We start from the raw sequence: 27,586 nt of genomic DNA, 5'->3' as shown, positions 1-27,586 counted from the left end.
GATCAGTTTTGGAGAAGGTTCCATGAGCTGCTGAGAAAAATGTATATTGTGCAGCAGTTGGGTGAAATATTCTGTAGCCATCAGCTAGGTCCATTTGATCTATGGTGTGCTTTAGTTCTAGGATTTCTTTATTGGTTTTTGTTTAGATGACTATCTATTGGTGTTAGGGGAGTATTAAGGTCTCCCACTATCACTGTGCTGGAGTTTATATATGTTTTTAGGTCCTTCAGAGTATGTTTGATGAAATTGGTGCATTGACATTGGGTGCATGTATGTTGATAATTGTTAATTCCTTTTGGTGTATTTCTCCTTTTATTAGTATGGAGTGTCCTTCTTTATCTCATTTGATAAATGTAGGTTTGAAGCCTACTTTGTCTGAGATAAGTATTGCTACCCCTGTCTGTTTTTGGGGACCATTGGCTTGGTAAATCTTCTTCCAGCCTCTCACTTTCAGTCAGTGCTTATTTCTGTTGATGAGGTGGGTCTCCTGTAGACAGCAGATTGTTGGATCTTCCTTTTTAGTCCAGCTTGCCAGTTGGAGTCTTTTAATGGGGGAATTTAGTCCATTAACATTCAGTGTTAGTATTGATAAATACATGGTGATCCCTGTCATGTAGTTGTCTTTGTTGATTAAGAGTTTGATTATGTGTAGCTGAATCATGTTACTCTTTACTTTCTTGCCTTTTCTTCTCTTGTGGTTTGATATTGCCTTCCCTTTCATGGTTTTGTTTGCTTTCATTATCTGTGTGCTGAATTCCTTGGAGAATCTTTTGTAGTGGTGGCTTGGTGGTCATATATTTCTTAAATTTCTTCATATGTTTCTTAAATTTCTGCTTATCATGGAAGACTTTTATTGTTCCATCTGTTTTGAATGATAGTTTTGCTGGGTAAAGTATCCTAGGATTGAAGTTATTTTCATTCAGTGCTTGGAAGATCTCACCCATGCTCTTCTTTCTTTTAATGTTTCTGTTGAGAAGTCTGCTGTGATTTTGATGGGTTTACCTTTGTATGTTATTTGTTTTTTCTCTTTTACAGCCTTCAATATTCTTTCTCTAGTCTCTGTACTTGCTGTTTTAAAGATAATATGTCATGGGGTAGCTCTATTCTGGTCAGGTCTGTTCATTGTTCTGGAGGCTTCCTGTACCTGAATGGGCATAGTTTTCTCTAGATTTGGGAAATTTTCTGTTATTATTTTGTTGAATACATTACTCATTCCTTTTGCTTGCACCTCTTCTCCTTCTTCAATGCACATGATTCTCAGGTTTGGTCTTTTGATGGAGTCAATGAGTTCTTGCATTTTCTTTTCACATGTCTTAAGTTGTTTAACTACTAGTTCTTCAGTTTTTCCTTTAATTACCATTTCATCTTCAAGTTCTGAGATTATGTCTTCTGTTTGCTGTATTCTGCTGGAACGGCCTTCCATTTTGTTCTGTATTTCTGTTTCACTCTTTTTTTCTGAGGTTTTTCCATATTCTGGGTTACTTCTTCTTTAATATTGTCAAGTTTTGCCCTTAATTCATTTATCTCTCTGTTTATTGTGATCTTTGTTTCAGTTTGGTGTTTGTTTAGGGCTCCTATTATTTCATTTATTTGTTTCTGTGTTTTCTCATATTCTTGAGTTTTGTTGTCTTGGAATTTTTTGAGTGCCTCCTGTATGTTTTGGTTGACCATGTCTAGTAGCATCTCTATGAAATTCTCATTAATTACTTGTAGAATTTCTTCTTTCAGGTTGTTCTTGTGGTATTCGTTCATTTCCTTGGTATAGTTTATCTTTGTTTTGTTGGAGTCTGGGTTTGGGTATCTGTTTTCTTCGTTTCACTCTAAATCCTTTACTACTTTATTTTTAGAGGGAGAATAGTTTCCATCCCTTTTTCTTCTTCCCATATTTCCACTAGGTACCATTTCTGTCCCTGGACTATGTGTAATTTGGTATTAGCTGGGTTACAATATTAATACTAACAAAATCATGAGAGAAGAATAAAGAAGAGAAAGAGAAGGAGAGATAAAAGGAAGAGAGAAGAGAGGGAAAAAAAAGAAAAAAAAATTGGGAGAGATGGTGGGTGACCAAACAGCAAACCAGGCTGCCAAACCCTTAGAGAAGGGAGAAAAAGAAATAAAAAAAAATCTTGAGTTCTGGAACAGAAGGATTGCAAGCTTAGTTGTTTTTAGTCCTTTACTGTCCAGTCCAGTCTGTGTGTCTCTTATGCACACTGGAGCCCTCTAGTGGTGGCCAAGCAGGAGCCTGGTGGAGTGGTTATCTGGGAAGCTTGTAGAGCTGGAGCTGACTCTGCTGGAGGGGCGGGCTTCCTGGCAGGCTGGTGCCTGTCCCAGCGAGGTGGGGCTACAGTCTTTCCACACAAAGCTCAAGCCTGGCAGGGCCTGATGGGTGGGGGAATTCCGAGGGGCGGGGCTCCAGTCATTCCACGCATAGCTGGGGCTCAGCAGGGCCCGAAGGGCGGTGGGCTTGAGGGGGACGGCTCCTGGCTGGGGTCCCTCGTGGGTGGGTGGTGGGGATCCCAGTGGTCTTGGATCCGGTGGTGTGGCTGAGGGGAGGGTATTCTGGCATGTGTGGGTCTGGTGCAGCTTGAGGGGTGGAGACCCGGGCAGAATGGAGCAGCAGCTCTGCAGGCCTATGGGGTGGGGGTTTGGCAGGCTGGCTGTTCTTTTATTAGATCATGGCGTGGAGAAGCCTTCCACAATCTAAGTGTTTACAGTGTCATGTTTTTGGCTCTCCCTGGTGCTTTTTAAAGAGATAAGATGGTGGAAAAATATGTAGAACTGACTTTTAAATGATCACTGTAGGAGAGTTCAGAAATAGAATTCTGAAGAAAAAATTAAATTAATTCTGCTGTGTCATGGATACCTATACGCAGCTTTTAATCTAGGGCTTCAGAGGCCAAGATAATTTCCTGGTTTACTCAAAATTACCTGTGCCCATCAGGGCTCAAGTTCTTCCCTTTCTGCTCATCTTAACTGTAGTCATAAGTTAGCTCTTCTGGGAAACAAAATAGCAAATAAATTGGGATATATAATAGGAATGATAGAAATTTCTTATGGATTTTTTTCTATCACAGAAAAAAATTTTTTGCAGGACTTTACAGGTTTAGCACTAAAATTCCCACAAGTAGAGAGGCCTCTGAGTTCTTGGCTTCCCTTTAGATACTGATTTGCAGGGTAATAAGCTCTGATTTATTAGATATGACCAGGACTGCTTTTTGGATTTTGTGAAGTCATTGACTGATATACCTAGAGCAAAACAGTGGACTAGGAGTCAGAGTATCTGGGAAGGGTTGGGAAGGGGGTGTTAAAAGGCAAGAGCTTTGCAGTCTGGCAGATATGGGTTCAGATGCTATTTTTGCTGTTCACCAGTCCTATGACCTTTTGAAAATTACTTAACTGTTCTGAGCCTCTGCTAATGGGGTTGTTGGTTACAAGAAATAAATACAGAAACATGAAATGCACGTACTTCTGTGGCTAGTGTTTAGTAGGCATCTATTTAATAAGCTGCAACAGATGGCTGCTTCTCCTCCTCTTCCTTCTCCTCATCGCTATCACTGTAGGATCTGGATTCAGGGATTCAAGTTCTGGATCTTTTGTTACATGTTATTGTGGCCTTGGGCCAGTCACTTCACTTCATGAAACCTCGGTTTCCTTATCTGTAATGTGAAGTCACCAATACTAGCTGTCTTTGTCCCACAGAATTATTGTAAAGAACAACAATAAGAAAATGCGGTGTAGGAGCAGCATGACTATAAACCAAGGATTCCAGAATATACTACTGTGTCTGCCCTAAAGAAGGCAATGGAATTCCTGAAGTGAAATGCATAATAGTAGTTATGTTTATCAGAAACTCTCACCTGGCATGCTATATGTAGTTTAGGTTATCTCACTTCAAGAAAGACAAAGATTTGGAGAGAGTGTAAGGAAAGTTAGTTGCTGTGGTTTGAGTGTGCTCTCCAAAGCTTCATGTGCTGAGAACTTGGTCCCCAGTGTGGTGATATTAAGAGGTTGTAGAATCTTTAAGAGATGAAGTCTCTTTCCAAAGGATTTCCCAATCCTTTGGAAAGGATTAAGGTAGCTTTCTTGATACTCTAAGTTCTCCATGAGAGTCTTTTGTTGTAAAAGAGCCTTTCTTGAAGCTCTGGCTTCCTGTGTTGTCATGTGATCTCCCTGTTTCACATGCTTCCTCCATGATGTCATCTGCCAGGATGTGACCTAGCCAAGAGGGCCCCCATCAGAGGCTAAATCAATACAGTCACCTGAGCTTGGACTTTCAGCTTGCAGAAATATGACCTAGATAATTTTTTCTTTATAAGATGGCAACTTTTATATATTTCATCATAATAACAGAAAATGAACAAATAGAGTAGCCAAAAAGGCCAAGGGGACAGAGGAGATGTAGACTAACCAGGAAATAAGAAGTGGCTTAGAAAGGCTAACTCTAGAATTGTTTTTCAAATCCCCTCCTAAACAAATAAACAAACAAAAACACCATTGGATTCTTAAAAGAGAGGTTTTAGGGCAAATATAAGGGAGTACTCCTTAATAGTGTTATGATAAACTATAGGACTTACCCAATATGAGACTTATTTAGTGAATATTTAAAGTTTATAAACATACACAACTTCAAAAAGCTCTAGCTACCTTACCAAGGACTTCCTGTGCATAAGTTTATTAAGGGAATTACAGTTCAACCCATATCCTTAACTTTGAGGAATGTATCAAAAAAAAACCCCAAAACCAAAATATTGTAGTGACATCGACTTCAAAGTATACCCCAATCCTGTCCATTGTCCATGACATTATAAATTCCTCTCCTAGTTTTGGTTTTCTGTTTGTTTGTTTGGATGAATAAATGAATAAAAGAATAAATGATTCTATTATTCATTTGTTTTTCCATTCATCCATTCATTCACCTCTAGAAGAAGTGCTTGTGATCCTGGCACAGTGCCAGACACTGGGAAGCACATCTTATTTATCTACTTTTAGAAAGAAGAAAGAGCCAGTAGTTAAGGAGACTCCCACAGACTAGTGCTGTTTTCTCAGATTTGAATATACTCTCTCATCCATTGACTAATCCTACTCATTATTCTTAAAAATCTTGCTCTTAATGTCACTTCCTTTGTGCATTATTTTATAATCTCATCTACTGAAAAACTCAATGGTCTCACATGCCTTTCATTTTGGAAGTGACTGTCATGTCTGGCTCATTAGTTATATATACACATATACTAGAATGAACACCCAACCAGAATTCTGGTTGTGAGGTTCTTAAGTAGAGTGGCTGTGTGCCATTCATCTTTGTATAACATTGGTACTCAATTAAGGTTGAATAAAATCCATAACATTTGATGTGGTAGCCAACTGGACTAATCTGGATAGAATAGTTTCACAGTCTAGTTGATCACTGAAATATCAGAGGTTAATATATTTAAAGTTGCCAATGGCAACAGAGCAATTTGCAGCAATAAGAATATTAACTACTATCAAAAATTAAAAGCTTAAAGATGGGTATGAATAATTCTCACCATATCAAAATTTTTGCTCCTAGCAATCTACTTGAGATATGATACAGGATGCAGAAGAGCAAATGTTAGAAAATCGCATTAGAAGAGAAATCACTGGAAGAAAATATTTTATCAAGTTAAAAAATACAAGCCCATGTTAAGATTCTACCTCATGTGTGTTAGAATGATGATCATCGAGAACACAAACAACAAATGCTGGTGAGGATGTGGTGAAAAATGAACCCTCACATACTGCTGGTGGGAATGCAAATTAGCACAACCACTATGGAAAGCAGTATGGAGGCTCCTCAAAAAACTATAAATAGAACTGCCATATGATCCAGCCATACCCCTCCTAGGGATATACCTGAAGGAATGTAAGTCAGGATATAATTAAGACACTTGCACATCAATGTTTATTGCAGACTCTTCACAATAGTCAAACCATGGAAACAACCCAGATGATCTACAACTAATGAATGGATTAAGAAAATTATATTCATAGGAGTTTTATTCAGCCATAAAGAAGAATGAAATTATATTGTTTGTAGGTAAATACATGGAATTAGAGAACTTTGTGTTAAGTGAAGTAAGCCAGTTTTAAAAAAATCAAAGATCTCATGTTTTCTCCTCATATGTAAGAGAGAGACACAATACAAATATAAGCAATATTATGAAAACCAGTTTACACTAAGGGGAGGTCACTAATGGGAAAGAGTAAAAGAAAGACGTTAAGAAGGTGGATATGGTTGATGTACTTTCCATACAAGAATGAATATAAAAATTTTAAACCACCATAAGGGAACTAAGGTAGAAAAGAGAAAAATAGAGGGCATGAACCAATTCAAATTATGCAAAAATACGTGGAAATGCCACAAAAACTCCCTGTAGAGCTATCTTAAGCAAACAAAAATGCTTTTTTTTTTTTTTTCAAAAACAGAGAACAGAAAGGTAAACCAGGTCCTGTCTGGGGGGCTGTACCAGTGGGAAAGGAAGGAAATATTACGTAGTCATGTATGAAAATGGAAAAATGCAACCTGTTGAAACTGTTCCAGGAATGGGGAAGGAGGGGGATAAAGGAGAATGGTGGAGGGGGTGAATTCAACTATGATATATTATAAGATCTTTTGTAAATGTCACAATGTACCCCCAGTACAAAAATAATATAATAAAAAAGAAAAAACTATAAATCAGAAAGAGTGGATCAACAGGGTTTTTTTTTTAATTCAACTTCAGTACATATTTTAACTTTTGGATAAATTGCAGGAAAAATGTCAGACTACGTACTCAAATATGGTATGTGTTTCAAGAGGCAATAAAATGCCAATGAATACAAGCTTGTGATGGCAAATACAGTTTTCCCTTGATATCCATGGAAGACTGGTTCCAAGAACCCCCTTCCCAAGAATACCAGAATCCATGGATGCTCTTGTCTCTTATATAAAAAGGTGTGTTATTTGCATACAACCTATGCACATCCTCCTGTATACTCTAAATAGTCTCTAGAATACTTACATCTGATAGCATGTAAATGCAATGTAAATAGTTGTCAAATTATACTCTTTAGGGAATAATGAAAAAAAGTCTGCATGCACTTTAGGAATGTTTTCTCAAATATTTTTGATGCAAGTTTGGTTGAATTCACAGATGAGGAACCCATGGATATAGAAGGCTGGCTAGGTAACTGTATTACATAGTAGGATACAAGTTTACTTAAACTGGCTTAATGTACAAATCAGTTTTTAATAATGAAAACAATGATAAATGATGAGTGACCAATATATAACTAAATGGCATTTCCTGAAGAATAAAACCATGTACATTAACTTGAAAGTTACCTTCTGTTAAGTGCAAGCACTTGTTATTTTTCTTTTATTTCCCTTCACTTAATGATACAAAAGGAAAATTTACAAAATAAAGGAAAGAGCTGGATATTATAATCACATTTGTCTCAAGCTTCTAGAAATACCACATGTTGACCTTATATCCTGTTCAACAGAGCCCCATGCTATGGACTTGTGTAAGATCACAACTCTATGTCTGTGACCAGGATTAGCAGCAATCATTAATATCTTTATTTTCCTGTCCTTTCTTGATAAATCCTGGAGTGTTTGTCAGTTTCCTTAATTTAGATGGTCAGTCTGGTCAATGCCACCTGGGTGGAGGTGATAAATGCCTCTTTCAGTCTTGGTCCCCGAAATCACCCTTGAATTGCCATTACCTCTCTTTCCTCATTTACAGATAGGTGCAGAGGATCCATTGCAAAACTCTGAGGCCTGAGGAGATGGAAGAAAGATGAAATGAGCCTTAATCCTTAAATGACTGTGGGGAAGAGAGGACTCCTAACCCCTATCAAACAATAAACTTTTAGTGTTCCCTACTTATTTTTGTGACTCTCATGTTTTGTATTATTTAAATTCAAGATATAAATATGTCTGTTAAATTCCTTACCAAGTAACTCTATAGATTTATACTGCAAAAACAAAACAAAACAAAAACCTACAACTAATGTTTTTATTGACATAGCACTTTAAGATGCTGGGTGGATTTGGGGGAGCTGACTTTTAATGGAAGTCAGCTCCCACTTTTAATGGAAGTGGACAGACCCACTTTAGGAAGCAATTACCTACAAGGGTTATCTGTTTGAGAACAAAACATGAACAATAAATTAAAACTAAATCGCAATGAAATTTGGTACCAATCCAGATACATTTTTTTGTTGATAAAGCATAATTCCCTTATGAACTATACTGGAGTTGTTCAATTAACACATTGTGTCTTTGTCCTAGTGGTTCCTAGTGGAAGGAATGAAAAAGAGACCTAAAGAAAAAGAGAGTGGAGAAACTTGACTGTGATGAAGGCATGTTTCACTTGTTCAAGTGTGAACTATGTGCCGGCAGTTGTTGAAAATATTTCTTTTCAGGAGTGTAGCATAATTCTGTACTATTTTTTTTTGCAACTTCTCTGTAAAACATTTTAATGATAATAGTAAGCATTCTTCCAATTAAGATTTTTACCAGCAAAGCTTATCTTTCTTGATATAACTATGGTGCACGAATCATGCTTCCTTAGCTATATTATTTTGAAAGCAGAGATGCTAGGCATTTTTTATTTGGGCTATATCACACAGAAATGCTCATCCTTAACTGATGGGTTTATTAAGTGGCAATAGGAGATGTGGTCCTGTTAGCGGGAAGTTAGTGTTGTATATCCATAATTAATTCAGGTTTTCATAAAAGTGTTGGCCTTTCTGCTTCAAACTGAGGCACAGATAGTCAAACTAGTTCACATGTAATCATTGTAAGATTGTGATATGCAGAGTTGTAAAGTAGGTACATATATTCACTGAGAATCATACCACGTAACAAAGATCCATAAGCCCAGGGCACAAAGTGGGGGACTTTCATGCAAGTGGGAAGAGAAACCTGGACAAAACTTCCAACAATAACTCAGAACACCATCATCTGTAGTTATTGCCCATTGCTAGTTACAGAGGCTAGAGGCTGCCACAGTAGTAAAACACGGGTAAATGTGGGGAGATTGGCTCATACATAGTAAAAGTAGTAAAAGACCTATGGAATGAAGTTACTTCCATTCAGAATTACTAAACTGTGAGTCCTGGGAACACGGGTAGCATTCTATAGCACTACTCTGGAGAATGACTGACAGGCTACTCAGAGCTATTACCAGGGTCTGCCCCCTCATAAACTTCTCTGGGACAGCAAATGAATTCTTTTCAGGCTATTTTCAAACCCCTGCTACATAAATTACCAGTAAGAACAGGACACCCTTAGAATATAGAACACATGCATAGGCTGACCACGATTGCAGTCAGAACCTGCAGCTTCTGTCCACAATTAGTGGAAGGTAGGAGAAGAGGCCTGGTATATTTATTGGAAACATAAAAAATTGCTTATTGAATGGATAGCATTAGAAGCTCAGTTTGTGTGCCTCTAAATTTCATACATTAAAATCCTAGCTCTCAAGGTGAAGGTATTAAGATATGGGGCCTTGGAGAAGTAATTAGGTCATAAGAAAAGAGCCCTTATCAATGGGAGTTATGTTCCAGAAGCCCTGGACGGTTCTCTGTTTCTTCTGTCATATGAGGACACAGTGAGAAAATGTTCATCTATGAATCAGGAAGTGGGCCCTCATCAGTACAAAATCTGCTGACCCTATCATGTAACAGAAGTGGAATATATGAAATTGGGCTGGAGCAAGTCCTGAAGGCACTGGTAAGTTTCATGAGGAAATGGCCAAATACTCATTATTCCTAATTTTTTTTGAGGAGGGGGTGATGTTACTGGAGATAGAATTCAGGCCCTCATGCCGACTAGTCAAATGCTCTACCTCTTGAAACATGCTCCCAGTCCTTTTTGCTTTAGTTTATTTTTCATCTAGGGTTTCATGCTTTTGTCCAGGCTGGCCTCAGACCATGATCCTCCTATCTCTTCCTCCAGGGTAATTGAGAGTGCAGGTATGCCCCATCACTCATCTTGCTATGTTACCTTCTCTCTGCCAGCCTACACCTGATGGGAAAATTCTCTATGACCAGTTGACAGAGTAAGAAAATACTCATTCTGTTTTACAGATGGGTTTCACATCACATATGAGCACCAGCTGAAAGCAGACGATCGCAACTCTAAAACCCTTCTATGGAACATCCCCAAAGGACAGAGGTGAACGGAAATCTTCCTAGTGAGCAAAATTTTGTGCAGTGCACCTGGTTATGTGCTTTGCTTGGTAGAAATGACCAGACATGTGATTATATACCACTCAGTGTTTATAAGCAATGGTTTGGCTTGTAGAGTTAAGGACTTGAAAAGCATATTACCAGAAAACTGGTGACAAAAAATTTTGAAAAGGTATGAGGCTAGACCTCTCTGAATAGGGAATAATTTGAAAATATTTGCACTCCATTTGAATACTCACCAAAGAGCATACAAAGAGAGGAGAATTTAATGATCAAATGGATAGAATGACTTGTGGATACCAGTCAACATATTTCCTTAGTTATTCCTACCATTGTCTCATGGTTCATGAACAAAGTGGCTGTGGTGGCTTAGTGATAGATGTCCACTTATCAAGGCCAATCTGGCTACATCCACTGCTGAGTGCCCCATCCACAGCAGAGATCAACACATAATCCATATGGCTCTATTGTCCAATGTGATAAGCCAGCTACCTGGTGGCAAGTTGACTACATTGGGCTGCTTCCTTCTTGGAAGGGGAGATACTGTGTCCTATTGGAGTGGCACTTACTCTGAATACAGATTTCGGTTCCCTATACATAGTGCTTCTGTCCAGACTACTATCTGTGCCCTTATATAGGCCTATCCACAGTCACAATATTCCACAAACAGAAGGCATTCCTTATGACCAAGGAACTCACTTCACAATGAAAAAGTGTGGAATTTGGCTCATGTTCATAGAATTCACTCATCTTACCATATTACCCATCATCCTGAAGCAGCTGGCTTGATACATCCCAGTTAGAATGACTATCATCAAAAAGATTTTTTAAAATAACAAATGCCAGTGAAGATGCAGGAAAGGGAGAATTCTTACACACTATTGGAGGGAACATAAATTAGTACAACCATTATGGAAAACAATAGGTATGTTCTTCAAAAAATTGAAAATAGAACTGCCATATGATCCTTGATCTCACTACTGGGTATATATCCAAAGGAGAAAAAAATCATAACAAAAGATACTTGTACTCTTATGTTTATTGCAGGGCTATTCACAATAGCTAAAATATAGAATCAACACATCTAGTCAATCAATGAATAAAGAAAATGTGGTGTGCATATACAATGGCATATTATTCAGCAATGAAAGAATGAGATTGTCATTTGTAGCAATATGGATGGAACAGGAGGACATTATGGTAAGCAAAACAGGCCAGACACAGAAAGACAAATACCACTCATTTGTGAAAACTAAAAAGTTAGTTTCATAGAATAATGGAGTTGAATAGTTGTCACCAGAGACTGAAAAGGGCAGGGAAAGGAAAGGTAGAAAGGAGCTAAAAGGAGCAACAAAACACAGTTACAGAGGAGGGATTAGCTTCAGTTTTCATAGTACTATAGGAAAACTATTGGTTAGAACAATCTGTGATAAATTTCAAAATGATGAAAAGAATAAGAAATTCCCAGCTGGGCACTGATGACTCATGCCTGTGATCCTAGAAACTCAGGAGGCAGAAATCAGGAAGATTGTGATTTGAAGCCAGCCTGGGCAAATAGTTCATGAGACCCTATCTTGAAAACACCCATCACACACAAAAAAAGGGCTGGTGGAATGGCTCAAGTGTAGGCCCTGAGTTCAAGCCCCAGTACAGCAAAAAAAAAGAAATTCCCAAATAAAAATGGTTAATTTTTGAAGAGATTTCAAAAATTATTTGATTTGATTATTACACATTTTATATATGTATAGAATTACCATACTACTTCCCATAAAGATGTACAAATATGTCTCAATTTTTAAAAAGTCAAAGAAAAAAAAACAATTAAAGGTATAAAAAGAGATCACCCTCACCAATGTGAAGGGGCATCAAATAATCTGTTGAGGGCCTTGATACAACAAAAAAGTAGAAAGGTAAGTTTCTCTCTGCTTGTGTAGAGACACCTATCTTCTCCTACATTTGGCCATCATTGCTGCTTATTTTTGTCTTTGAAATTGGAATGCAACCCACACCACTTGCTTTCCTAGTTCCCAGGCTTTTGCGGTTAGACTGGAACTACACCTTTAGCTTTCTTTGTCCTACAGCTTATAAACAGCAGATAGTGGGTATTCTCAGCCTTCATACTTCTTTGAACCAATCACTCAAAATAAATCTCTTTCTATCTACATTTGTCCTACTGAATCTGTTTCTGTGGACAGCCTTGAGTAATGCACACAGGCTTATTAAAAAGCCTACAAAAAAGGTAAGTGGATTCCTGTTTAGAGAACTCTGAAAAAGCTACTGAAAAAGACTTATTTCTGAAAAACCTGTTAGAAAGCAGATCTAGCAAGTTCAATAGGTACCTTATACTGGGTTGTTCTCTAGATAAAATTTAACTAAACCTTTTTCACATCATGCCACACATAGAAAATGACACTATTTGTATTTGACCCTTAAGTAAACCAAAGGATTTGTAATTCTAGGTGAGATGAGACAGGTGAATCTTGAGGGTTGGATGAAATGAATTTCTCAGCCCATTGCTTGGAAGCTCTTTTGTAGAGAGGAAGACAACCAAATAATTCTGAGGGCCTGATGAGGATTCATAATCGGCTAAGTAGTGATAGCTGTGATAAAAATAGATACCATCTACTGACTACCTATCGTGTGCAAGATACAGCACCCAAAATTCTATGCATGAGTTTCCTTTCAGCCTTAAAAAAATCATATGGACTGCACTTCTACTAATGACAAGAAGAGAGGTCCTCTTCACAGAAAACAAGTATATACATGTCAAAATTATGAAAGATGATTGTTTCAGAAACCTGGAAAATCATAAAAAGTATGAAACTTGAGAAGTGTTTACTCGATCAAATATCAATAATGAGTTTATTGCTGGTTTTCAAATCCTGGTAGCATTCTCATCACCCCAAATTTGAGGTTTATCACTTGGAGGCATACACTTGATTAGGAGCTGGTGTTAATGCAGCTAGAAATTTCTGAGGCCTTCTAGTGTGAGTGAGCTCTAGATGGGCTGGTATAATAAACTCTCCATGCTGCTAAACTATGCATGCTCATTGGATACTTCAGGTAATGTAGCAAAAATTAAAAACAGGAGTCTTGTGAATTTGTGGCACTTCAGAAAGTGTATTATGGTCCACACTTAGCAGGAAAAGGGTGAAAGCATTTCTAACTTGAAAGAGCTGACCATAACATCTGGCCAGGTCATTTCCTGACTTCTACAGGTTGCAAGTACAGGAAAGACCCCTTCGGGCCAGAAAAAATAATGTACAGAGATATTAGGAGCTGGAAATTTCAGTGTGACTTCTGACAATTTATCACCATTATCAAAAACCCAAAGTTTTCAAAGGACCAAAGTATATTTGAGTCACTTCACAATACTACCTCTATTTTCCCCACATCTATTTTTAACCCAAAGTTGTGAGAGGTGAAAAGTTACAGAAAAGTATGACCTATACTTGTGAAAAACATCATTAGAAACTGACACTGACTTGACTGTTGTCAAGTGTTGGATTAATAACACAGAGTTAATATGCTCAAAAATTTAAAGCAAATCATGTTCAGAGAGTTATAGAAAATGTACCAATAATGAGTAAACAAATAGTACTATTTAAAAGGGAAGGAAACTCTTTAAAAGAAAAAGAGCCAAATGAAAATCTTAAAGAAGAAAAGTATCTTAACTGAAATGGAAAATACACTAGATAAGATCACAAACAAATTTGAGATGGTAGAATTTTTAAAAAGGTAATTAATGTGAAGACATATTAGTTTAACTTGTCCAATCAAAAAAAGAAAACAAGAAAAACAGAGTGCAAAGAAGAAAACTAACAGCGCTTCAGATCTTTTGTGTGATATCCAGCATGGCAACATACATCCAACATACATGTTGCATAAAGTCTCAGTACCAGAGAGAAAAGGTCAGAAACATTTTGAGGAGGTAATAATTCAATATAACTAGATTTGGTGAAGAACATTAAATAACAAATCTAAGAAGTTTAATAAACCCAAAGCCGATAAACCAAAAGAAAACACACCTAAACTTAGAAGAGTCAAATTTCTTAATGCTAATGAGAAAATCTTGAAAGCAGTGAGATAAAAATGACTTTTCACACATAGGGAAGGAGTGATGTGAATAACAGCTAGCTATTTTTTAGAAATGATGAAAGCTAAAAGACTGCAACATTGCATTCAAAATGCTGAAAGAAAAAAAAACATTGATCAAGAATTACCATTTAAGAGAAATAATTGTTTGCAAATGAGGATGAAATAAGGCCATTTCCAGATAAACTCAAAAAAATTCATTGTTAATGGACCTGTGCTACAAAAAATAATAAAGGAAGTCCTTCAGGCTAAAAGGAAGTGAAAACAGATGCTTTCTTGGTCCCAGAAGGAATGATAAACATTAGGAATGTGAAGACAGGCACATATAACATGTAACATGTATACAATACTGTATATGTATGTGTACATCTGTGTATAAATATATACATATATACATGCAACATAGGCTTCTATATTCATACATGTACACTTTCCTTTATTCCTTTTCTTTTCTTATCTCTCACAATTATGAGAGTTGTCTAGACTCAGGTATTTAAGGTCTTTCAGACAACTGCAGCCTCTTAAGTGTCTCCCTACCCTTCTTTCAGGGACTTTGCTGTTGACACACTCACCAGAGCGATTGTTTAAAACCCTGTAATAGCCTGCTCCTCTACTTAATGGATCTGCAGTCAAATGAAATCACCCCAAACAGCCAGCCAAAGACCAAGGTTCAAATGGAGGCCCAGGCCCAGGCTGTTTTCAGGCTTTAGCTCAGGCCCTGCTGGCTCTGGTTCCTAGAGGTGTCCAGGCCCCATGAATGCTCTAGAATCAAGGCCTATTTATTTATTTAGAGACAGGATCTCACTATGTAGCCCAGACTGCCTTTGAAGTTGAGATCATCTGCTTCAGCCTCCATGGAAAGGTATTTGACAATGTGAAGACAGGACTTGTGTGACTCCTGGGCTGCAGTCTTCACTGGAGTGGGTACCCCACAGCACAGCAAACTTCATGGTTCTCACAATGGCTTACAAGCCCCATAGGGCCTGAATTGTGCACCTTCTCCCCTTTGCCTTTCTGACCCCCTCTGCCACCATTCTGTCTCTCCCCTGACTGATTTTGTTTCATCTTCAGTGGACTCCTTGCTGTTTTTTGAGTAAACAATCTCTCTCTGGGCCTCTGTACTTGTTGGCTAGTCTGTTTGGAAGACTCTTACCCAGCACTCACCAAACTCACTCTCTTCCAGCCATCATTCAGTGTCATCTTCTCAGTGAGGCCTTTACTGGCCACCTCCCCCATCATTTGGATAGCTAAAGTTAGCTGAGAGGCCACGTTAGCTGTCATACATCGGAAGCCCTGCCAACCTCTGGTCTGCAAGGAAATTAGGTGATTTTTCACACTGGTGATCCAAAAATGGTGGCACCCAATGAGCTCTCTTCAGAATAGTAGATGGGACCACGTACTAGAAATGGGATCTGTGGGGACTCCTGACACCCTGACCTAGGGAATTTGGAGGGACACTCAGTGGGCATTGGTGACTTGTGAATGAACCAAAGGGCAGCAGTGGCAAAACTCCACAACTTGGTACATGATTGTAACCCAGAAGGCTCCTTAATTTCTTTAAAAGACTTATGTTTGCTTAAAGTAAAAATGATGGATCTGTATTATTGGACTTAAAACATATGTACATGAAACATATAGTAAAAAGTATATATATGGATTTACACAGTAATTCAAAGCTCCTATATTTTACTGAGAAAAGAATCAGAATTGACTTGAAATAGATAAGTTAAAATACATACTGTAATAGCAAAGAGCAAGACTTATAAGTTCAAGAGAAATTAAAATGGTCATCCAAAAATATGTGCTTCACATGAAAGAAGAGAGGAATGGAGAAAAAGAAACAACAGAACATAAATAATAAAATGGCAGAATTAAATTTAACCATGTAAAAAATTATATGAACATGAATGGATCAAACACTCAATAGGTGTTGATTGATAGACTAGATTTAAAAATCAAGAATCAGGTATATGTTATCTCTGAAGACATTAAATTCAAAGACAAAGAAACTGGAAGCTAAAAGGTAGAAAAATATATGACGGAAACAGTAAACATAAGATAGCTGGAGTGGGTGACCTAGACTGTAAGCCAAATAAGTACTAGAGACAAAGAAGTAGATTTCATAGTTTTCAAAGGCTCAACATAGCGTAAAGATAGAATAATTATAAACAAGAGAGTTCCAAAGTACATGAAGCAAAACCTCTAGAATTAAAAGGAGAAGGAGGCAAATGAATGTTTTATAACTGGAGATTTCAACACTTTCCTCGGTGAGTGACAGAATAAGTAGAGAGAATCAGAACACAAAAACCTGAACAATGCTATCACCAACTTGACATGTATAGAACACTCTATGAGCCTAACGACAGAATGTTCACTTTTTGTACTGTACATGTAATATTCACCAGGATAACCATACACTGGGGCATAAAACAAGTCATAAAACAAGATATAGAATTTAAATAAACACCTTATAAAAGATATGCAATTTGAACAGATACTCAAAAATTTATGAATATACACAATGAAGTTAAAATTATTGATAATTAGGGAAATAAAACCACTTTTATACCCAGAAGCATAGTAAATATTTAAAATATTGATGATACGCAGTGCTATGAGGGCATGGTGGACGGTAAAAATGCCAAATGCTATAGCTTCTTGGAACAGTTTGACAAAATCTTGCAGTGTTTGACACACGCTTATCATGTGGCCCTGCCATTATAATTTTAGGTAACTACCCATCAGAAAGGAAGGCCTATGTCCAAACTAGTATGGTTAATATTTATTGTAGCTTTATTCATAATAGCCCAAAATAGAAACAGAACAAATGTCCAGCAAGTGGTGAAATAAAATGTGGTATATCCATAACAATAGAATATTACTCAGCAACAAAAGGGATTGAACTACTGATGCAGGCTACAAATAACAAATGAGCTATAAAACATCATGGCAAGTGAAAGTCAGTAGACACAAAAACATACTATGTGCTCCATATAAATTATATTTTGAAAAAGCAAACTTATTGCCACAGAAAGCTGATAAATAATTGCTGGTCAACCAAGTTGGGCTGGGGACTGACAGATAAAAGGACTCTACTTTATGGGTCATGAAATGCTCTAAAAATAGCTTGTCACAGCAGTTGGCCAACTAAATACATTTACCTAGCTCACTGAACTGCAGGCTTAGACTGAGAGATTTTATGCCATGTAAATTATACTTCAGTACAGTTATTAAAGAAATCTATGCAAGTCAAGTGTGGTGGTGCACACCTGTAATCTTGGCACTTGGAAGGCTGAGGCAGGAGGATTGCAAGTTTGAAGCCAGCCTTGACTATGGAATGAGACTCTGCCTCAAAAAAAAAAAAAGTCGCTTTAAGGTATCTGCTTTAAAGGGGACCAGGAACTAGAGAAAAGGTTAGATCAAAAAGAATTAACCTAGAAGGTAACACCCACGCACAGGAAATCAATGTGAGTCAATGCCCTGTATAGCTATCCTTATCTCAACCAGCAAAACCCCTTGTTCCTTCCTATTATTGCTTATACTCTCTCTACAACAAAATTAGAGATAAAGGCAAAATAGTTTCTGCCGGGTATCAAGGGGGTGGAGGGGAGAGGGGGGGGCGGAGTGGGTGGTAAGGGAGGGGGTGGGGGCAGGGGGGAGAAATGACCCAAACATTGTATGCACATATGAGTAATAAATAAATAAATAAATAAATAAAACTCAAAAAAAAAAAAAGTCAACCAAGGCATCTGTACCATTTCATGATGGAGATATCACTGCCATTTGGCAGTGGAGGAAATAGTCTCGGAATGAATGCGTAATTTGTTTAAGGTTAGGTGACTAATCGCTGTAAATCCAAGTCCACGTTGCTAATCACTGCTCCATGCTGTTGGTGGGGGTTGGGAAACATGGGGACATGACAGAATTGTGGGAACAGTCGCTGAGCTCTGTTCCCGCCACAAAAATGCTCTGTTACCAGAAGACAGAAAGAGTTCTGGCTTGGAGACACTGTCAGAGATTTCTGCTGCTCTGGTGGGGACAGAAACACAGATAGCGTGCGGTTAAAATTCTGGCTGGGCCACATAACAGGCATCGGACCTTAAGAGGCTACCTAACTCTTTCAGCTTTAGTTTATGAATTTATTCATGAAAATAACTGGAGATGCACCATTGGGCTGCTTTTAGAGTAAATGAGATAAGTGATATATAGGATTTAGCCAAAATAAATTCCCCTCATTTGTTCCTCTTGACAGAAAAGGAATTAAGTTCTTCATAAGAAGGACTTGGATTTCCTCTTTTAAATAAGTAAGAATTTTCATCAGGCACTTTTGGGGGTCTTCAAACTCTATTCAGGATGTTGCAGTCATGGAAAAATATGCAACTTCTTTAATTTTATACGGTTTCCCTCCCTTTGTTTCTGTGCAGCCTCCATCTTTTCTATGCTTTAATAAAAATCAAAATAAATTATACACGTGTGAGTGTAAACTACGTGTACATGAAAGAACTTGCATTATTTGCATTGTGGCTGTTTGGCACCAAATAAACAAACGTTTAACACTATGTCAGGAAATCCTGACTGATTACATTGTAAAGATCAGGTGTTCTTTCTATTTGGTTCAGCAAAAGACAGCCTGGTAGCTGTCAGTATACAAAAAAATCTTACAACATTTTCATGTTTAAGTTATCAAATTTTGACATAACTCAAAGCATTTTATTATTTATTATTTAGCTGACTAGATAGTAATGAATGCCTTCCATGGAGTCTGTCTATATAGGAGTTGTCACACTGCTGTGCATAAAAATAACCCACTACAGAAATACAGAGATCCAGGGTCTTCAAACCAGAAATTAGAATTTCACGGGGCAAAGGTGGAGCTTAGGTAGTTTTTAAAAACAAGCCCTGGTGATTCTGGAGTGGGTGACTGTAGACCATACTCAACTCATAGACTACCTGTTTCTTATGGGACAGGTCCCCCATCCCATGACTATTCTAGTTCAGAGTTCTCCCTGTGGTCTTCAGGATATTAACATGTGCTACAAAATAAGCTTTGTGGTCAAATAAGCTTGGGAGCACACTCTGAGGAGTCCACACTCAGACTTTAATGCTCTTCTAATTTTATGCTTGCTGTCAGTACCAGCACACATCAACAGATATCTGATTTTGTGTCTAAACAGAGTAATTCAGCATGTTCTCGCTCACTCCCTTCTTTCCTTCCTTCCTTTCCTCCTTCCCTCCCTTTCTCCTTCCTTCCTTCCTCCCCACCCCCCTTCCTTCCTTCCTTTTTTTGTCACTACTGGGGTTTCAACTCAGGGCTTCATTTTTTTTTTTTCATTTTTCTTTTATTATTCATATGTGCATACAAGGCTTGGTTCATTTCTCCCCCCTGCCCCCACCCCCTCCCTTACCACCCACTCCACCCCCTCCCGCTCCCCCCCTCAATGCCCAGCAGAAACTATTTTTCCCTTATCTCTAATTTTGTTGAAGAGAGAGTATAAGCAATAATAGGAAGGAACAAGGGGTTTTGCTGGTTGAGATAAGGATAGCTATACAGGGCATTGACTCACATTGATTTTCAGGGCTTCATGCTTGCCGGGCAGGAACTCTAACACCTCAGCCATGAACCAAAGTCCTTTTTTGCTTTAGATTATTTTTCAGATAGGGTCTTGCAGGTTCTGCCTGGGAGTAGCCACTGACCATGATTCTCCTATGTACACCTCCCATACAGCTGGGATTATAGTTGTGAGCTACAATACCCAGCTTTTTTGTTGAGTGAGATGGGAATCTTGCTAACTTTTTGCCTGGGCTGGCCTCAAACCATGATCCTACCTCCTGAGAAGCTAGAATTATAGGCATGAGCCTCCACCATGCCTAGCCCTAAATCAGGATTTTCTTATTTTACTGCCTATTTCAAAGATAGCTGTCCTCTCTCCAAATGGATTTGCGAGATTCTTGAGAAGGGCATTATTTTATAAGCCCTTGTATCAAACAAGGCATATTTGATAACTGTCAACTGCCTAAGAAAGGAAAAGACTCTTGAATATAGGCTATTTTAATTAGCTGATGACAGGGAAAAATTGGAAAAGTTGAAAAGGAAAAAAAAATGGTGCCACAAATGTTCTATTCCTCTACTCTAGCCCAGTACCTTCTGTTTCCCAAATATGGCTTTAAATAAGATTCCAGAGGAAAACAGGTAATGGACCAAGCAGTAGCCCCTGCAAGTCACTTGTGTAAGATGAGCAACACAGTCAACTGCGTGGCTGAACTGAAACAGGCCTGGAAGAATGGCCTGGCATCAATGGCACATTGCTGGAAAAATCTCTTCCCACTGTTGTCCAACTGTGATTTCTGGGTATGTGGAGCCACATCAAGGTAATGAAAATGTGGTTTAATAGAAAAACAAACAAATAAATAATATTTCACATAAAGTTTTAAGTCCAAGTAGGCTTATAACCTAAAAACGAATGTGATATTTACATTCTTAACTAAGATGGGTGACCTAGAGACTGAAGATTCTCTCAAACTGTATGTTAAACTTTTTTGGAAAAAAGTTACTTAATATTCATTAGAATCAGAAAGAGATCCATAAGTCAGAAAAAGTTTATCAACTTCTGGTTCAATTATTATATTTGGCTGTACTATCATGAAGTTTGTTAAACCAGGCTTTTCCTTACATACTTCTCCAAACAACATTTTAAATACTCTAATATACCTTTAATAGCAAGGTGCTATTTACAGACCCAAAGCTCTGATGTCTTTACTGGCCTCTGGAGCCGGACGTTTATATATTTCCTTAAAGTGGCTTACTGAATAATCATGGTCACGAGTTAAATAGCACACATTCTTTCAGTTTTGTAAATGTCAGGGAGTTTATAAACTCTGAAAGGAAAACTGCTTTCTGGTAATTGAGCCTAAACTGTATTTGCTAAGCTAATATAAACCATTGTTGTCCTGAATCAATACAGGCATTTTCTCCAGGAATCACTGGGTGGCATTTCCCCAGACCAAAAAAAAAAAAGTTTTGCAGTTTGGTGTTTTTTAAGGGACTTACAAAGGAATGGACATTATAATTTTCTGGCATTTCTTAGGAGACAAATGACGCATGAGAGCTAGAATGGCTAGTACAATATGTTGTAATCAACACTTTATGGGTGAAGTCAGAGCAATGGTCCTTCAAGGATGACTTTTCTATCACGTGTTGTCTGTGTCCCTCTTCCCTTTCAGCAACTTCAGTTGGGGTTTGCAGAAAGTGCATGTTTACTGCTCTAAAACATCAACATTTAAATATATTGACAAGAGAACATGTAAAACAATTTTGCTTTAAGGCAATTACATTTTATATATTGTTTTCTGAAAAGAAAAAGACTTCAGAATTAAGAGGTCTGTTTTGGTTTCCCCAACAACATCATGCTGGAGGTCAAATATAAAATGTTGATCATCAGTCATGGATTTGTGATGATTCATTTCCACATTCTCCAAGTAGCCTCGGTATGCCAGCAACACATAGAAATAAGACAGCTGCTCCTCAATTTACAGTGGGGATGTGCCCTGGGAAGCCCATCATAAGTTGAAAACACCGTAAATTGAAACTGCAGTTAAGCCACCTAATCTACCTAACATTTGCAGCACAGCACACTGCAGAGTATTGGTGATTTGCCCTTGGGACCAAGTGGCTCCCTGGGCACTATGGCTTACTGCTGCTGTCCAGCCTCACAAAAGAGTTTCCTATCACATATTCCTGGCCTGGAAAGTGATCAAGACTCAAAATTTGAATTTAGTTCCTATGGAATGCATATCATTTTCATGTCATCATAAAGTTGAAAAGTTTTGAAATTCTTTAAGTGGGGGAGCATGTGCACATATATTCTCTAATCATAGAATATTATAGATGTGCTTATTTACATCATGTATAATAGCACCCATACAATTATTTCTTCATCCAGTTCCCTCTCAGAGGAAACGTGGTATTATGGATAAAGTATGAAGATGTAAGTTTGATTCATTCACTTAATCCTTATTGATACACTCATTAGGGTCCTGTTTTATGCAGTTACTGAGAAAACAGCAGGAAACTCGGCTCCCATCCCTGCTGCCTGGAACCTTATGGCTTCAGGTTTGGGGTGCTATTGAGCACTTACAAACCAAGTTATTTAATCCAGTTGAGCTTCAATTACTTCATCTGTAAAAGGAGGTAATATCACATGTCTCAGTGTCTTGTGAAGAGTACTTAATGATACCTGGTTCAATATCCCACAAACAGTTAATATTTAATATCTAAATCTTTATTATTATTTGCCAATTATTTCTTAGTTTTAAAAGACTAGACATACCATGACTGGAAAACTGACAGGTCAGAGAACACATCTCACAATCTTGTTTCGTGCAAATGTTCTATAATCTAGTGGTCATTTTATTTGCTGTGCATGCTGCCCAGTAGCCCTACCTTTCACCAACACAGCAGAGAGCTCTAGCAGAAGGTCTGAGAAGTTACTGAGATGACCTATATAGTGAGAGAAATCCCAAAGTCTGAAGGGTTACTTTACACACAGACTCAAACCAAGTTAGGAATGTGTGAAACTGTGGCTAGGACCAAACTTAGAGGTGGCAAGCAAGAGAAGGCTCATTTATGTATGTTTTTTATTTTTTTCCTAGAAGAACTATAACTCCCTGTTCAGAGAAGAATGTTTCTGTGTTAGGATTACTGCAGAGGCTGAACTTGACTGCAATAACTCCCAGTTCAGTGGCTCCGAGTCTTCTTTGCCACCTAAGGACTCCTTTTTGATTCTCTTCCTTGAACCCCAGGTTTTGAAAGATCATATCTACAGTGCTTGGGACAGTGTGGACACACAGAGAAGACTGCATGGGTGTTGGCTATTGGTGTCACACTGCTGCCACATTGAGTTAATTAAATGACTTCTCACTTATCCAAGGAAGCCATAAACACTATATAAATACAGTGTTTCATCATGACGACATAACCAGCATGAATGAATCAAGTTAATACCACATTGGAAAGTCAAGGTCCTCATGACCTTCTGCAGCTTTATTGTAGAAAATAAGTGGGGGCCTTTCTGAAATATTGGAGTGACTGAAGAACATCAGAACCCTTCTACATCTTTAGATGTCCAGACAACTTGAGTTCAGAACCAGTGAGTTTATTTTCAAAATTCCTTTTGATTCTGAAAAACATATAGCATAGTTACATGAATCAGAGTTGTTATCATTTGATCATGGCCATTGTTTTAGTAAATATGAATGAATTCCTTATGGCAGATACTTTTTGGTGTCCTGTACACATAGCCTCTCAATTCTGTACCTTATCCATAGGACTTGGTGCCAGGTTTTGAGTTACCTGAACTGTGTCCCTGTTCTTAGATGACTAGAACATGGATGAGCAGACACTTGATAATTTCTGCTCAGGATTTGGGACTTAAACTGTGATTCAAAGAGACTGCAAAGAAAGCTGAGAAAAGCATAGGGCTGTCAAGGAAAGGCCCACTATCTTACTTTCAAGTCTCCAAAGCCTGGCTCAAATCCTTACACCAAATTAATCCATTTTGGTCTGAGGTGGCTGGAATTGGTTTCTATTACTTACAAACAATAATCCTTCACAAATATACAATTCAAATGTTAATTTGTTAGAAAGCCTACACTATCTGTGATAAATAGTCCAGAAAAGATCAGATTCAGTGTCTAGGAAGCTTTTGAAACAAGCTGCTTATGTCATAGTACCCATTTCTAGGGCCCCAGGATATAGGCGTGGGGCCCTGTTTGGGCTGGTGATCAAACTCAGATAAATCCAGTCTGGGCAGTGGACACCAACCCTTCTCTTGTCTATCTGAATCAACTCATTGAAAGCCTGAGACGGTATCAGGTTAGGGATGGAGTGGAGTTGGGGGAAAGTTGCAATCTGAACCTTGACTCTGATAGGGTGTGTATATGTGTGCATATTCAGACATACAAACACCTGAAAGACAGAAGCGCACCTCCCATAGAACATTCCTTTGCGAGAGATGTTGGAGCCCATGTAAGAGAACTGGGGATAAAGGAATAGGGTGTCTTTTGAGAACTCAGTCGTATATATGAATTTCAACATCAGCTGAGAAGTGATGGTTGAGGGAGGGGCAGTCTGGTGCTATCCTGGTGGATAGTTACGTCAAGAAGAAATAGCTATAGACAGATCTAAAAAGCCACGTGATGCTTTGGAATCCAAGCCAATCAGCACCAGGACAGATCCTAGACACACATAAGAACTAGAATTTCTAGTCCTCATCCCCCTACCATAGTCCCTTTGGCCTGGTAGCTCTGCAGGGACCCATACTAACGTATTGGAATTGCCTACCCATTCAACCAGTGTAGGGACAGCTTAGACACAGGAATGGTGACATCTCAGGGCTGAAATGCAATTGAGTCAGAGCTATAACCCAATGAGGCTGTGACTCAGCTTGGATATAAACAGTGTGGCCGGACCATTTGGGCTGTAAGTTTATGTCTAGGAGTGTCTGGGGCATCAGCAGAGGCACCAGACTGACAGATGGACACATGGTTGCACCCTTAGGGGGTGCTCCATGATTGCTGGCTGTGCTGGAGTGGTGATAAAGAGAATTTTCAGGGTCTGAAATCAATAAAGCATATAAATCAATGCTATTTCCATGCTACAACAAAGCACAGAGATGGATGGACATACTTCAAATGCCCGTGGATTCACCAGAGGGTAGGGCAGTATCTTGCACACAAGCAGCAAGATAAAGATCCACTAAGAAGCCTCAGCTGTTTTAGGAATGCTTATATACTGAGAACATGAATTCTCGTGAGGGGATGAGAATTCCTTCTAGAAGCTCACAGAGAAGACCCATATGTCTGGTCACCGTGACAGAGATTTAGGATATTCAGGAAGCCTTTTTCCCCCAAATGTAAACACAATCTAGAGACACCATTAAAAAATGATTCAATAACTATGCATAGTTAAAAGGTACCTGAAATTTTGTTTTGGTAAAGGAAGCCTACATAATAAGAAGCTGGTTAGCTTGTCTCCAAGGATACATAGCCATGTCGTTTCCTTGTTTCAGGTTTTTATGGGATTGGCCCTAATAAGCTACGTATCTCATGGAATCAGCTCATAGATTAACCTCTCTCTGCTCTGGCAATTAAGCTTGGTGGAGCCTGGCACACATGTACTCGGTGTAATGAGTAGACAGACAGTAGGAGCCCCGGGCAGTTTCTGGACAGCCTGGGAATAGTTCATCCATCGTTTATGAGTCACCAGATTTATAATTGCAGCTTCCGTCACAGGCATTTGACACAATGAGCATATCTCAAGTGCAGCCCTGTCTCCAAGTGGCTTCATTTAGTTTTTTCTTTAATTCCAAGGGAAGACTGATTTTACGGTGTATAAGTACTGGAATCCTACTTTAGTTTTCTACGTTAAATTAACTGCTGTGTACAATTTCTGATTTATTGCTGTACTCAATTGCTATTTGCCTTTTGCTTTTCTTTCTAAGCATGGGAACTATGCTGAAATTTGGGTGCTCTGGTGACTGTTAAAAGCCAGCTACACGTGCACCAAATTCAAATATCTGTGATACCAAAGAAAAGCATTTTGTGAATTAGAAATAAGGGCAAAATAGTTTCTGCTGGGTACTAAGGGGGTAGGGGGAAGAGGGAGGGGGCGGAGTGGGTGGTAAGGGAGGGGGTGGGGGCAGGGGGGAGAAATGACCCAAGCCTTGTATGCACGTATGAATAATAAAAGAAAAAAAAAAAGAAAAGCATTTTGTGAAACTTCAAAGCCAAAATTTTTTTCTTTGTTTGGCACTGGAGTTTGAACTCAGGGCTTCATGCTTGCTAGGCAGGAGCTTTTACTGCTTGAGCTATTCCACTATCCCTTGAAGCTAAATATTTTTGCGCAGAAATGCAGTTTCTTTCTTCTTCTTCTTTTCTTTTTTTTTTTTTTTGGCAGTACAGGGGTTTGAACTCAGGGCTTCCCACTTGTTAGACTTGATCATGTCTCCAGTTGACTTGGCCAACCTGGACAGGGATCCTCCTGATCTCAGCCTCCTGCATAGCTGGGATGACAGGCACGCACCACCATGCCTAGTATTTTTTTTGTTGAAACAGCATCTCACAAACTTTTTGCCTGGGCTGGGCTGGAACGTGATCCTCCTGATCTCAGTCTCAGAAATCAAGTTCTTCAGAAGGCTGTCATTTAAATTTCAAAATGTCTGTGAGTTTGAATTCTAACCAAAAATACACCTGCTTGTTCTACGTGATCAAGATGTATACTGGTCCGTGCTGGTGTTCACTGTACCCAAAAGCTTGTCACCCCTAGCTGCATTCCAAAGATATACAGGGTAATCCCAGGAATGGAGGGTGATGAAAGCAGAACGTGATCGACGGGAATTTTCTCTAAAGAGTAAGCTTCAAGGCAACTGGCTAGAAGTACAAAGCTGATGGTGAGGATAGAGGCAGCAGTTTGCTCAGGTGGTGATGATTCTCCATAGATCTTAAGGATCTCTTGGTATTCTATGATTGAGCTGCAACCTCAAATCTGCTTTTAATCCCTGTTAACTTTAATGCTTAGAATTAAGTGCCTTCCTTAGCACTCTTGGTTGTTTTATTGGCAAAAGTGGCAGCTCACAGACTGGGCTTCCCAGAAATAGACTTTGTAGAAACAGAAGAGTCATAATACTCAATTACAGACGTGTTTTCTGAATACTTAATATGTATCCAGCACTGTTGAGATCCCTTTCTGCTCTCAATGAGTTTATAGTTTCACTTGGGAATTTAAAAATACATATGCTTTTTAAAACCCAGACTAAATTAAGCAACTAAAGGAACTAAGAAGTTATGGTAGGCTTCCAAAATCACAAAAAGTACGTCCTTTGGATTAGACCCTTTTTCAATCACCGAGAAGGGAACCTCTCTTTGGCACTTGACCCAAGTGTTACACACAATATTTCTGACAGCAAATGTGTGGGCTTTTTTTTTCCCCTCACACCAATCAATTCTCCAATTCACCAGACACCGAGTGTCTTACAATTCGATCATATTCTGCTAATAACTACCTAGAGTTAGCACAGACCTCACAGATTAAGAGTTCACATTAAGGGATAAGATTGTTCCTACTTCAGATGCCCTGTTGTAAATCCTGGGCTTCCCCTACTTCTGACTGGTTATCAGTCAGGGGGTCCTATGAACCCTTCTTAGTTTCAGTAATTTGCTAAAATGGCTCTCAGAACTCAGGAAGTCACTTTAATGTAAAAACATTACAATTCAGGAATAGTCAGATGGAGCAATA

The 27,586-nt window shown here is 38.5% G+C and overlaps 1 protein-coding gene and 1 long non-coding RNA gene across 2 annotated transcripts in view; one reads left to right on the top strand and one right to left on the bottom strand.

The window, feature by feature from the left end:
• The window catches only part of LOC141421332 (uncharacterized), a 53,132-nt gene extending 45,201 nt beyond the window's left edge, over positions 1–7,931 (top strand). The window contains exons 2-3 of the long non-coding RNA XR_012445926.1: positions 6,774–6,955; positions 7,749–7,931. This is a non-coding gene — a long non-coding RNA (uncharacterized lncRNA). The remainder of the gene's footprint in view (positions 1–6,773; positions 6,956–7,748) is intronic.
• Cpa6 (carboxypeptidase A6) overlaps positions 1–27,586 on the bottom strand; it is a 354,550-nt gene that overhangs the window by 302,185 nt on the left and 24,779 nt on the right. The gene's annotated exons all lie outside the window — the stretch shown is intronic.

This window comes from Castor canadensis, chromosome 3 (genome assembly GCF_047511655.1).
Source record: "Castor canadensis chromosome 3, mCasCan1.hap1v2, whole genome shotgun sequence".
Classification (NCBI taxonomy): Eukaryota; Metazoa; Chordata; class Mammalia; order Rodentia; family Castoridae; genus Castor; species Castor canadensis.
Note: the sequence above shows the minus strand (reverse complement) of the source record. Positions and strands in the feature narration are given on the sequence as shown.